We start from the raw sequence: 14,190 nt of genomic DNA, 5'->3' as shown, positions 1-14,190 counted from the left end.
GTTTGTAAACAGTGTTTACTCCTTCAGAGTTCTGCTGCTCTCTGGTGCTTGTTTTTGTTAAATGTGGCATTCTTCAAGTCAGGAGGGACCCTTGGAGAGCTGATGGGACTGGAGGAGCCTTGGTTTTATCCCTGGCCTGGCATCTGCTTACCATTGCTTCTGACACCCCTCTTAACTGGCCCACAGGAAAAAGTTGAGGGCACCTTCTCGCTGACATAGCAGACTATGTCACTAAGTGACAGCGGTGACACTTTAAACATTTCCGTAAATGGCTTTTCTGGCAGTGAGCAATACACCCAGAAACTATTTTTAGGATTTACTTTTTAGGTCAAAGTTGCAGCTAAGGTAAGAGGAGAAGAGATGCTTTGGAAGATGGCTCAGTCAGAAGAGTGCCTGGCATGAGGACATGAGGTTAGAGCCTAGCGCCCATATAAAAACCCATGCTAGTGGCACACACCTGCACCCCCAGTGTGTGGACCAGGAATGGCTGGTGTGGAGATGAATCCCTGGGACTCATTGGCTGTAAGGATGAGCCAGTTGATGAGCTGCAGTTTCAGTGAGAGACCCTGTCTCAAAGGAGTAAGCATAAAATGACAGAGCAGACACTACGTGCTCTTCTCTGGCCTCTGCATATGTATAGGAATGTCCTTAAGTGTGAACACACCACCACACAAAATAAGACGGAGCAATTTAAAATGCCTGGCTTCTACTTCTGGTCTTTACCTGTATGCACACACATGTGCATGCTGCAGGATGTTTGATCACACTATGAATCTCAAGATTCTGTTGTTTACTGGAAAAACCTGTTTCTAGTTGTGCGGCTCAGCCCTTAACACACATCTTTAATTTTTTCTTTGTCTGGAATGCAGACACACCTTTACTACACACCTTTAATCACAAACAATAAAGGTAAAGTTAGTTTGTAAAAGGAAGCATCCTTGTGTAAAAGTGATGGCTAAGTGAATGGCAGAAAAAAATGACGAACAAAGATTTGAGAGAATAGGATACACCCAACTCTTACAAGAAGAGAGAGGAAAGGGAAACTACTTGAGGGGCAGGGCAGAGAGAGAGAGAGAGGAAGCAGTTTTACCAGGCCAACTGTAAGGTTGAAGAGAGAACATGCTAGATACAGGTGAAGACAGAAGATTAGAACATATTGCCAAGTTAATATGAGTCCAAACAGAGCAATTTAGTCACAGGCCGAGAGAGAAGCCAGATAGAATTAGTCATCTTGGAGAGGAGTTTGAACCAGAACAGTTGAGTTGAACCAGCCAGCTGGAGTTCAGAAAGAAAAAGGGTGAGCTTATTTGGCAGTAAGTCTCAGAGGCTGAAAACACTCTAGGTCTAGCTAGTATTTTATAGAACCTAGATACTTGCAGTGAAGTTTGTCTGCATTTAAACAGAAGACTTTTGGGGACAGCTCTTCCATCTATAAACCTGAGGGAGGCATTTTTAGCTCACCAGTGATAACTGCACTGAGAGATGTTTTAAGGCAGAATCTTTTTGTGCTTTTAAGATTAAGCTATTTTAGAATTGTTTTGATATGTAGCATTTATATTTGCTTTACAATAGCAAAGTTAGTAAAGAAAAGGATAGTTAAAATACACACACACCATACACACACACACACACACACACACACACACACACACACACACACAAACACACACATGCATGCCAGCCTTTTACCCTTCAGTGTTGAAGTAAAATTATTTTCATTCCTTTTTATGTCACTCAACAATTTTTCTTTTAAAGTATTGTTCATGAAATGTGTTATGATTTTCAACAAACTATAGGCCTGTCACATGTTGCTGTCAGCTTTTCCACCCAGCCAGATCTCTTATGTGCATCTCCAGGGTCTAGGTCAATGAGTCTGTCTGACTTTCCCATCCATGCCTTCTCCACAACCTTTGAGCTAGCCTGGGTCCGGTATCACATACCCAGCTCTCTTTGGCTTCCAAAAAAAATTGAATGAGAAACTGTACCCCAGTTTTCTTAGGGCAAGCCTGAGGTTAAATACTTTTGCAGGGAGGAAGGTCTGGGAAGGAATGTTTAATTGGCTACAACCCTCTAGCCTTTAGGTACCTCATTAATATGGTGATCTGTCTTGAGACTATGTGACCTATGGTCATGCCTTCTACCTGTGGAGGGGTAGGGGCCGTTGCCTTATGTGACTAAAGGACACAAATCTAGGGAGGGCTGCCTCCTTGTGTCAGGAGCCTGGAGTCTGGGAGTGTGGCAAGCACCTACCATCCCTTGCAGGGGACCCTGTGTGGTCACCTGCTGGGTCACTGGTTTCAAACATAGATCAACCAGAAATCAGGCTGCCTTTTACGGTCCTACAAGCTATGGTAATAAAAACACCATGGTATTGGTACAAAACACATAGTAATCAATGGAATAGAAGACATAAGTTTACACCTGGTTTTTGGTAAAAAAAAAAAGTCAGAAATACACACTGGAATAAAGACAGCATCTTCCACAGTTGTGCTTGTCAAACAGAATGGTCATCTACAGAAGGATATGAGTGGATCTGTATGTATCACATTGCACAGAACTCAACTTCAAAGGGGTCAAAGACCCATAAGGCCAGACATACTAAATCTGACAGAAGAGAACGTCTTGAACTCATTGGCATGGAACAAAACTTCCTGAACAGAACATCAGTAGCATAGAAAGTAAAAACAGTTAATACACAGGATCTCATAAAACCCACAAAGTGACAGGCAACAAATGGAAAAAGATTTTACCAACTGCACCAATGTTGGATATTGGAGGGTTAATATAAATAACAGTAAAGCTGGGCATCAAGAAAACAGCCCAATTAAAATGTGGGATACAGGTCTAAACAGGGAGGTTTCAAAACAGAAAGCGCACATGGCTGAGAACACATAAAGAAATGTCCAACATCTATAGTCTTCAGAAAATACAAATCAAAATTTGAGATTTCACCTTATACAAACCAGAATGATCAAGATGAATAAAACAAATGACGAATCTGGAGGTAGAGTGATCCACTCTACCTCTGCTGGTGTGTATTCAAAGTTGTACAACCACTATAGAAATCAGTGTGGTACTCTTCCCAATCCCCATACTTTTCAAATACATCTTATTATTTAATTATTGTTCATATATGTATGTATATATGTATACATGTATAAGTATATTTGTATATACAAAAAAAGAGGAAGTATTCCACCCCCTTTTGTTGAGAACCAAACTAGTCCCACGTTTGGGCGCCAAAAACGTTGGGGCCTAGGCTGGCCCACTTTGGGCGGCCTAAAATGTTGAGGCCTTCTTCACTCCGCACTTAGTGGCCACTGTATCCCGGCCCAGGCTGCCGCTCCGGTCCTTGGGTCAGGGTTCAGCAAGAGAGAGAGTGAGGATGGATTCGAAGAATGGAGACCAGACAGAGTGTGTTTCAATCCCGTTTATTCTTCAGTCTCTCTTCCTAGTCCAAGTCCCAAGTCTTGAGCTCCTAGTTCCTAGTTGTACTCAATATGTTCTCTTCTGAGTGTCTAATGTCTACTCCTACTCCTAGTGTCTGAATCTCTGTTACTCCAAATTGTTCTCTACTCTGCCTCTTGCCTTTTATATGTCTCACTTCTAAGCCATGCCTCTAAGTCACACCTTTAATCATGCCCTTAGGTCTTGTCTCTAAATCTGATCTCTAAGTCACACCTTTAAATCACACACCTTTAATCTCACACACCTTTAATCTCACACACCCAAGGGAAGATCCTGGGTATCTAAAACAAGATGTTATCAGAGTGTGCTCAGCTGTTGTAGGCTATTGTAATCAAGTCTCATGTCAGGGTATATGGCTCAAGACGGCTGCAGAGCTGATAGCCGCTTTCTGCTAAACTTGGCTCCCAACACCCTTTACATTTATAATCTGAAGAAAAAGGAAAAAAAAAAAAAAAAAAAGAAAGAAATCAGTGTGGTAGCTCCTCAGAAAGATGAAGGAGACCAACTGACCCCAAGATCCAACTACCTACTCCATTCTTGAGCATTTATCCAAAGGACTCTGCATTCTACTTCAAAAGACACTTTCTCAATCATGTTCATTTTGATGCTCTATTTATAAAAGCCAGAAACTCAAAACAACCTAGATGTCTGTCAATGTATGAATGGATAAAAAAAAAAAAAAAAGTGATACACTTACAATGGAATTTTACTCAGCTGTAAAAAAATGAAATCACTAAATTCACAGGTAAATGGAACCAAAAAAAATCAATGTGAGGTAACTCAGACCAAATAAATGTGATCCTTGTTTATATGTAGGTGTTAGCTGTTAAGTCATTGATTAAAAAAGCTACAACCAATAAAATTACAGAAGTTAAGTAGAGAATAAGGGAATAGAGATGAGGAAGGTATTTCCCTAGGAAGGGGAAATATAAAAGCTACAGATGGATGGTGTGTGTGTGTGTGTGTGTGTGTGTGTGCGCGTGTGTTGGGACACGAACAGAAGGATTAAGCAAAAAGGGGGAAGAAAGAGGCATCAAGGGAGTAAATGTTTAGACAGAGAGCTAGAACTAAGAGCCATTTGATAGATCATATAGAAATCAAATACAATAGAAGCTTTCTAAAATACGATCATGCTGGGCAGTGGTGGCGCACGCCTTTAATCCCAGCACTTGGGAGGCAGAGGCAGGTGGATTTCTGAGTTTGAGGCCAGCCTGGTCTACATAGTGAGTTCTAGGACAGCCAAGGCTATACAGAGAAGCCCTGTCTCAAAAAAACCAAATATATATATATATATATATATATATATATATATATATATAATCATATATGAAGGTGACCTAAGTGAAATTTCTAAATAATGGGAGAGATAGAGCCCCACCTGCACATCTGTCATTACCACATTCCAGTAGAGGTAATGGGTATATCTAATTGGGTTGTTTTCCAAACAGGTCCCATGGGAATTCCTAAACAACCATGGGTATTGCCACTGCTATTGGTTGCTCTCCACAACATTATAATAAGGCCCTATTACTGAAGACAGCACTTACAGAACTCATTTGCATAAGTAGAAGTTGAACTAGTGTCTACCTAGAGCATTTACACCTATGGACTAGTGTCCATGGTACTAGAAGGTGCCCTGCATACTTTCAAAGGGGTAAACACCAACAAAGCTACAAACCCTTTTGGTAACCTGACTGCAAGATACACTAGTGAACAAGTGGCACAAAGCTTGTGGGAGCAACCAACCAATATCTGACTGGATTTAAGGCCCACTCCACAAGATGGCGCTCATACACAATTCTGCTTGGGTGTCAAGAACCTGAGCCGAGATAGGTCAGAAACATAAGGGAAAGCAATATACTACTGTTCTTCTAAAGGAACACAGCCATAAAACAACTCTTTTTTTTTTTCTTTTCCAGACAGGATTTTTCTGAATAGCCCTGGCTGTCCTGGAACTCACTCTGTAGACCAGGCTGGCCTCGAATTCAGAAATCTGCTTGCCTCTGCCTCCCAAGTACTGGGAATAAAGGCGTGTGCCACCACTGCCTGGCATATAAAACAACTCTTAACAATATACTGCTCTATTCATACATCTGTTCCTTGCTCAGCCATCATCAGAGAAGCTTCTTCCTGCAGCAGACTGGAATAAATAGACCCATAGCCAGACAATAAGCAGCAAGTGACCTTTAGTCAGCCTTAAAAGGTATGTCTACATCAAAGCCCTTCCCTCCGGGCTTATGGAAATCTATGGAAGATGAGACAAAGAATGTAAAAGCCAGAGGGAATGGAAGACACCAAGGAATCAAGGCCTTCTAGACACAGCAAGGCTGGTGCACAGTGAACTCATAGAAGCTGAGGCGGCATGCACTGGGCCTGCACGTGTCTGCACAAATGGAGGGTCTAGAGCTGAAAGAAGTGGACACATCCCCATGTCTGACCCAGCAGCCATCTCCAACTGGCAATCACTTGCAAATGAAAAATTTGTTTTTCTCCAAGGATATCTCACAGGAGAAACAAACTATACTTAAGGGTAGACCCCATGCCTAGCAGAAGATCAACACAAAATAAACTCAACTATTTGGAGGTTCTTTGTCTCATAAGGTTACGTCAGAGTGTGTTTTCCCCAATGTGTGTGTCTGTATCTGTGTGCCTGGTCTATAGAGCGAGTTCCAGGACAACCAAGGCTATCTGACAAAAACTGTCTGGAAAACAAAACAAAACAAAACAAGCCGGGCAGTGGTGGCGCACACCTTTAATCCTGGCACTTGGGAGGCAGAGGCAGGTGGACTTCTGAGTTCGAGGCCAGCCTGGTCTACAGAGTGAGTTCCAGGACAGCCAGGACTATACAGAGAAACCCTGTCTCAACTCCTCCCCCCCCAAAAAAAAAACCCAAAACAAATAACAACAATAAGAAAGAAAGGCTGATATTAGCAGGTGAATAACTAAAACTAGAAACAGGCTCCTGTGGGTTTGTCTCTCAGTCCCAGGCTCCTCCTGTGGGTTTGTCTCTCAGTCCCAGGCTCCTGTGTGCTCCTGTGGGTTTGTCTGTTATGAGAAGCTTGCATGAACAAAGCAAATGAGATGGGCATTTTCCCCATCATTTGGCAGGATGGCTGTTACTTGGCTGTTTTATTTTTGAGACAGGTCTCATCAAGGCCATGGTGGAGGAAGCTGCAGTGCTCCTGTCCTTTTCTACGGTTGAATCATGTTCCCCTGTACATATGCCTCATTCTTTTCATCGACAGAGGGTCTGTAGAGTGAGGGGGAATGACCCTGAGTGGCATTAAGCCAGGCTCACTCAAGCTGTTGCACAAGAGACTAGAGAGCAACCAACTATGTCAAATGCTGCTTTTCGGGAACATAAGATGAGACCAAAGAACTGACCAGTAAGTGCTTAAATAGCTTAAGGAAGAAAGGAATCTAATTAGTAGAAATGCTTTTATGTGTAGTGTAATGTAAACATTACACATTTTATGAGTTTATTAGGCTATGTTCCATTTTTTAAATAATTAAATATGAGCCGGGCAGTGGTGGCACACGCCTTTAATCCCAGCACTTGGGAGGCAGAGGCAGGTGGATTTCTGAGTTCAAGGCCAGCCTGGTCTACAGAGTGAGTCCAGGACAGCCAGGACTACACAGAGAAACCCTGTCTTGAAAAAAAAAAACCAAAAAATAAATATGGAATACAGGTTTACTGCTTAAATAATTAATAAGAACTTTAAGTGGAATGCTAGGCATGTAAAGGACATGAATAATTGGAGGGTATCATTAATTTGTAGTAGCCTTTGCTATTTCTTCATATTGCTAGTAATAATTTTTTCTCCTATTTTTGTTTCTGGAGGATTTACTCCTAGACTAATTCTTCTCTGAGCAGAACTCAAGATTATGATAATTGTCCAAGATTTCCAGCCAACTTCCAGAAACTGACCAAGATAAAAGTTGATCTATTCAAGAAGGTATCATCAGTATCTGAACAGAAAAGAAAGATTTGAGCTCATTTGAATGTAGTTATTTTTTGTTTGTTTGTTTGTTTGGGGGCAGAGACAAGACTCTATGTCATCTAAAAGATTGCACTAAAAATTTACAGTACTAAAAAGGTACTTTCCAGTTCAAGTTCAAGAGATCCTGTTTCGAAGCAAGCAAGCAAGGACGCAAGCAAGCAAACAAGCAGGCAAGCAAACAAGCAGGCAAGCAAACAAGCAGGCAAGCAAACAAGCAGGCAGGCAGCCAGGCAGGCAGGCAAGCAAGTAAGCAGGCAAGCAAGCAAGCAAGCAAGCAAGCAAGCAGGCAGGCAGGCAGGCAGGCAGGCAGGCAGGCAGGCAGGCAGGCAGGCAGGCAGGCAGGCAGGCAGGCAAGCAAGCAAGTGAGCAGGCAAGCAAGCAAGTGAGCAGGCAAGCAAGCACGCATGCACGCATGCATGCAGGCATGCAGGCAGGCAGGCAGGCAGGCATGCATGGATGCAGGCATGCATGCATGCAAGTAAGCAGGCAAGCAAGCAAGCAAGCAAGCAAGCAAGCAAGCAAGCAAGCAAGCAAGCAAGCAGGCAAGCAGGCAAGCAGGCAAGCAGGCAAGCAGGCAAGCAGGCAAGCAGGCAAGCAGGCAAGCAAACAAGCAGGCAGGCAGGCAGGCAGGCAGGCAGGCAGGCAGGCAGGCAGGCAGGCAGGCAGGCAGGCAGGCAAGCAAGCAAGCAAGCAAGCAAGCAAGCAGGAAGGCAGGCAGGCAGGCAAGTAAGCAGGCAAGCAAGCAAGCAAGCAAGCAGGCAGGCAGGCAGGCAGGCAGGCAGGCAGTCAGGCAAGCAAGTAAGCAGGCAAGCAAGCAAGCAAGCAAGCAGGCAAGCAGGCAGGCAGGCAGGCAGGCAGGCAGGCAGGCAGGCAGGCAGGCAGGCAGGCAGGCAGGCAGGCAGGTAAGCAAGCAAGCAAGCAAGCAAGCAGGCAGGCAAGCAAGCAAGTGAGCAGGCAAGCAAGCAGGCAGGCAGGCAGGCAGGCAGGCAGGCAGGCAGGCAGGCAGGCAGGCAGGCAGGCAGGCAAGTAAGCAGGCAAGCAAGCAAGCAAGCAAGCAAGCAAGCAAGCAGGAAGGCAGGCAGGCAGGCAGGCAGGCAGGCAGGCAGGCAGGCAGGCAGGCAGGCAAGCGAGCAAAGGGGTTTCAAGTGAAGCTCAGTTGTAAAGTGTTTGTTCTGCGTGCATAAGGCCATGGTTTCAATTTCCAGAACCTTAAAAAAAAGTATGTGTAGACCTGTAATCCCAGCACTGAGGCTATTGTTGGTGGAGGAGCAGAAGTTCAAGATCTTTTCCCCTTCAAAGTGAGTTTGAGGTCCTCCTGGGCTTTAAGAGACCTTGTGTCAAACATACTAAAGGCTTCTGTCATTTGATGCAGTGAGGGCACATATGTTGGGAACCGCAGTAGCCCACGTTCGGGCACCAAAAATGTTGTGGCCCTCTCCACTCCACGCTTGGCGGCCACTGTTTCCTGGCCCAAGCTGCCGCTCCAGTCTGCGGGTCAGGGTTCAGCAAGAGAGAGAGAGTGAGGACGGACTCGAAGAATGGCGGCCAGACAGAGTGTGTCTCAATCTCGTTTATTCTTCAGTCTCTCTTCCTAGTCCAAGTCCCAAGTCTTGAGCTCCTAGTTCCTAGTTCCTAGTTGTACTCCTCCTAGTTCCTAGTTGTACTCCATCTAGTTCCTAGTTGTACTACTCCAAACTGTTCTGTACTCTCCTGTCTGCCTCTCGCCTTTTATATGTCTCACTTCTAAGCCATGCTTTTTGGTCACGCCTTTAAGTCATGCCCTTAGGTCTTGTCTCTAAATCTAATCTCTAAGTCACACCTTTAAGTCACACACCTTTAATCTCACACACCTTTAATCTCACACACCTTTAATCTCAAGGCATCTAAATCAAGATGTTATCGGAGTGTGCTCAGCTGTTGTAGGCTATTGTAATCCAAGTCTCATGTCAGGGTATATGGCTCAAGATGGCTGCAAAACTGATAGCCGCTTTCTGCTAAAAGTTGGCTCCCAACACACGTACTGGAGGTTTTGGTGTTTCAGATCTCACATTATGATCTTTAATCCATTTAATGCAATATTTTTACAGAGTGATAGATTCCATTCTAGTTTTACTATTTATGCATGGATACCCAGTGTTTACCATCTTTGTCAAATATCACATGGCTGTAAGCAAGTGTGCTCATGCTGGGATTTTCGTTTTTGCTGCATAGGTCTACATGTTTGTTTTGTATCACTACTGTACATTCTCTTAATATGTCTTGAAAATAATTGTGGTAAACCTTTCGTCATTGTTCTCTGTACTCAGAATTACTTTCTTTTACAGGATCTTTTGTAATTTCTGTGTGTTTTATTATATTTTTTATTTTTATGAAAATTTTGTGGGACCATGATTTGGGTTATATTGAATATGTAAGTTGTTTGGGGTACAATGTTCATTTTCATAATATTCATTTTACCAGTTCATGAGCAGAGGAGGTCTTTCCATTACCTAATGTCTTCCTCAATCTTTCAGATACCTATGGTTTCCATTTGGGGTGTTTAACCTTTTTTGTTCGGTTTATCCCAAGGTATTTTGTATCTTAGAGTACATTTTAGATGGAGGTATGTCTATGATCTCTTTCTCAGCATGGACATCCAGTGTTTACTGTCTTTGTCAAATATCACATGGCTGTACTTATGTGTGCTCATGCTGGGGTCTTTGTGCTCTTGATGGCTTATGCACTTAGAGCTGTAAGTTTTCCTCCTAGAACTGCTTTCAGTGTGCTTCAGAGGTTTTGTTGTCCTGTTTTTATTTTCACTTTGTTCCAAGGTTGCTATGTCTTTCTTTCCTGGTTTCTTCTTTGATCTATTCATCACTCAATTATGGGTTATTTAATCTCCATGAGTTTTTGTACCTACTTAGGATTTGTTTGCTATTCATTTAATATCAGAGTACGGTCAGATGGGATTCATTGAGTTATTTCACTATTTCAGAGTTTCTGGAGATTTGTTTTCTGCCCTGGCATGGGGTAGGATTTAGAGAAGCTTCTTTGGGCTATGGAGTAGAATGTATATTCTTTGGTGTTTGGGTGGAATATTTGCTATCATCTAAGTGGCATTTACTGTTAAATATTTTATCTTTAGGTGGATATGATTATATACATACATAAAAGTACAGCTTATCATGCAGTCTCCTATATTCACCAGTTTTAGAAACATTCATCTCTCTCTGAGTGTTATTTGTTATAGGTTCTAGGACTGTGAAAGGCAGCATGGTTCCTGGTTGAGCTAAGGTTAGAAACCCCTGTGACCCTAAAGGGATGGTAGGCGTTTTGCCACTGGGCTCTTGGCACGAGGCCACAGCCCTACATAGATTTGTGGCCAACAGTCACATAAAGGCAGAACCTAAGGCCCTCCACATGTAGAGGACCTGCTCACAGGTCACTTAGGCTTAGGACAGATGTGCATTTTAATGAAGTACCTAAAGGCCTGGAGTATTTAGCCAATGAACACTCCTTCCCAGACCCCCTCCCTGCAAAAGGTATTTAACCTCAGGCCTGCCCTGAGAAGGGGAGTCCGGTTTTACTCACCCACTTTCCTCCGCCATGACAACAAATGTCTTAAAACCATGGACTGCCTCTTTTCATCCGGATCCGCAGTGGGGAGCCATGGAGAAGGCTTTTGCTTATATACCGTCTAATCTCCTGTAGAAGGCCTCTCTGCACTCCCAGTCACAGCCACCACCAAGCCAAAGCCCAAACCCAAACCCACTGCCACTGACAAGCCAAAGACTCTCCCGGGTGACCAGTTGGAGCTGCCCCCCTCCGCCCCAGGCTAGATCCAGCCCGAGGGTCCCCACTTCGTTTTCAGCTCTTCCACAGCATCCAGCAGTGCCTAGGTGTCTGAAAGCCTGAGAACCAGACAGCTCTAGCCTCCCTGCATTCCCGGGGACCCCTGAGCTATCTCCGGCTATCCCCACACCTCAGACTCTGCTTTCCCACCTGCAGAACAGTGTCCTGTGGCTTCCCTACAGCATGATAGCTGGCCAGCAACAGCAACAAAACTCCAGCATTCTGCCTCCCTGAGCGGCTGAGCCTTATGGCAGAGCTGATGTGGAACTCCCAATAACCTTACAATGCACAGCATGGATCTTTAAGGCTTAGCTATCTCTCAAGCGTTAAGTATATTCTTTTATGTAACTACTGCTTGGCTGGGACCTTTTAAAAATGTAATATTTGCTTGTATGTTGGTGTTTGTGTTGTATGAATGTATCATGGTATGTGTGTGTGTGTGTGTGTGTGTGTGTGTGTGTGTGAGAGAGAGAGAGAGAGAGAGAGAGAGAGAGAGAGAGAGAGAGAGAGAGAGAGAGAGCGCTGGGGGGGGGCGTTCAGAAGACAACCATGTGTATTTTAGGAATTTAACTCTGGTCATCAGGCTTGGGAAAAGTACTTTTACCTGCTGAGGCATCATTGCTAACTTACTATGTTTTGAATGCACAACATCTTCAGAATGATAGACTTTCTACTGAAATACTTCGTATTGATGTCAGGCTACAGGAAAGGAAAACCTTAATTGATTCTTATGCTTCTATATGCTTGTCTTTCTTATGGTCTTCAGTGAGCTTTGGTTTCACAGTGTCATAATAAATGGGCAAATAACTACCAGATCAAAGGATTTCACATTGTTAATTGGCAACATAATTTTTCTTGGTGTTTTTTATAGTCTTTCACTCTAACAGCTACACATTTGGACACAGTGAATGATGTTATCAAAAAGTTACAACCATGAGTGGGATACCAGTGAATGACTCAAAATCTCTCTTTACTACTTTTTTCTGTATATTTATTATCTGTATGAACATCACTGTCATATACCTGATTGTTCTGGGCACCAGTTTCCCAGGCTTTCATCTCCACTTGAAGAAGCACACATTGATAACATACCTTCATCTATGTATAACCACTGCTCTTGGATTCTTGTGTGCAATTTCATGAGTGTGATCCATACTACAGTGAAGCCATGGGCATGGTCAGGCACACGGTACACTATGGGCTTTGATGTGTATATCATCCCTGAACATAGTTATGTAGTGCGATGTGTGTACATGTTTACCTACCCAACACATTGTGTAACATTGTAAATACCAATTTTCAGATCTTTTTTGGGGTTGTTCTTTCTGTGTTTTGTTTTTTGATTTTGCTATTAATCCTTTTTTGTACTTCTTTATTCCTTGAACTCTCAGTCTCAATAATTGTTTAACATTAGGATTGCTGTGCAGTTTGAATTAGAACATGTGCCTAGTGCCATATACCATATATTCTGGTCCTGAAAGTCCAATTCATGACTCTTGAATTGATAAATAATGAGGGTGATGACATTATAAAGAGACCATTGTAGCTGGTCATTTAATTATTCACTCACTTGTGTGTGTGTGTGTGCGCGTGCCCATGTGCGGGTGCATGTGACATGTAGATGGAAATGCATGGAAAGAACAATTTTGCGTAGTTGGTTCTCTCACTTCTCCATGGGGGTGGTGGTGATGGGGAAGGGCAAGCACTTTCACTTGCCGAGCTGTCTTTCCCTACCCACTTATGTCATTTACCTGCACACATGTTTTGTGGGGAGCCGACAGAAGGTAGCTATCATCCTTTCAGCCATCTTGAGCCATATACCCTGACAAGAGACTTGTTTACAACAGCCTACAACAGCTGAGCACACTCTGATAACATCTTGTTTTAGATACTCAGGATTTTCCCTTGTGTGTGTGTGACTTAAAGGTGTGACTTAAGAAGTAAGACTTATAAAAGGCAAGAGGCAGACAGAAGAAGGGACTGGAAACTTGGAACTTGGTGGCACTAGGGACTAGGAACTAGGGACTAGGAACTTGAGACTTGGGACTTGAACTAGGAAGAGAGACTTGAGAATAAACGGGACTGAATCACACTCTGTCTGATCTCCATTCTTCGCATCTGTCCTCACTCTCTCTCTTGCTGAACCCTGACCCGTGGACTGGAGCAGCAGTATGAGCCAGGACAATTTAGCCACCAAAGCTTGGGGCAGTGTGGGCTCCAACATTTGGCAGAGCGGTCTCCGACAATGTTTGATCTGTTTTGGTTTATAGTATATCTTTCTTTAGACTGTAAGTGGGATACAGCAAATGGTTTAAATAACTAGTACATAAATTAAATAATAGATAAATCCTGGCAGTGGGTTTGGTACTAGCCCCAATGGTTTATGTTTCCAAATGAAAAACACACAGAGACTTTATATTCTGATATGTCTATATCAGCTCAATAGCTGGGCCACTTCCTAACCTGGACACAGTTAATCTACCTCCCACCAATAAATCTCCAGTTATTACATACTAAACTCTATATTCTATCTTGGCTTCTCTGAACCCAGAGGGCTATCCAACTAGGTTGTGCCCTCCTGGCTCCTTCACATGGCGACCATGCCTCTGTCCTGTACTTTTCTCAGTCATGGCATCTCTCCTCTCCTCCTCACTCTCCTAGCATGGTGGATTTGCTTCTTCCTCCTCTCTCTCCCAGTCCCAAGCCCAGGAAATTCCAAAAACCCACCTCTGTTCTTCCCAGCTATTGGCTGTTGGCAATTTTATTTACCAATCTGAACCAACTTGGGGCATGTTCCCAGAAAGTACATGCAGACACTCATGTAAGCAGATTTGGGGACCAAAATTAAATTAGAATACAAACAGCACTCGGCCAAACCCTCTACATCCCC

The sequence above is a fragment of the Arvicanthis niloticus genome, chromosome 12, assembly GCF_011762505.2.
Source record: "Arvicanthis niloticus isolate mArvNil1 chromosome 12, mArvNil1.pat.X, whole genome shotgun sequence".
NCBI lineage: Eukaryota > Metazoa > Chordata > Mammalia > Rodentia > Muridae > Arvicanthis > Arvicanthis niloticus.
Note: the sequence above shows the minus strand (reverse complement) of the source record.